The sequence below is a fragment of the Cystoisospora suis genome (genome assembly GCF_002600585.1).
Source record: "Cystoisospora suis strain Wien I chromosome Unknown contig_10032, whole genome shotgun sequence".
Classification (NCBI taxonomy): domain Eukaryota; phylum Apicomplexa; class Conoidasida; order Eucoccidiorida; family Sarcocystidae; genus Cystoisospora; species Cystoisospora suis.
Genome location: NW_027162806.1, coordinates 1,787 through 2,174, shown reverse-complemented (window position 1 = coordinate 2,174; position 388 = coordinate 1,787).

Here is a 388-nt window from a genome sequence, read left to right as displayed (position 1 = left end):
AGATATAGATATAGAGAGATATATGCCTCTATCCATAGACGGCGATCACAGATCTTCACCTAGATATTTCTCTATACAGACAACTGCATCAATTATATACATGTATGCATACGTAGAAGAAGTCTACCGTTCTCCGTAGCTATAATGACTCGCGCTGTATCTATCAAGACATAGACGTACCACACCATCATTCGCTACTACAGAGAACATCGACGTGAGAAGACCTTCCTTCCTTCCCAGACTTAACAGNNTCTGTCTCTCTCTCTCTGTCTCCTTTCATGTGTAGAGAGACATGCATGACAAGATGGACCAGTGCTACATACACGACAGTGGGTGGCCAAGAGCTGAAGGAGAGAGAAATCCATTGAAGACTTCTTTCTTTCTTTCT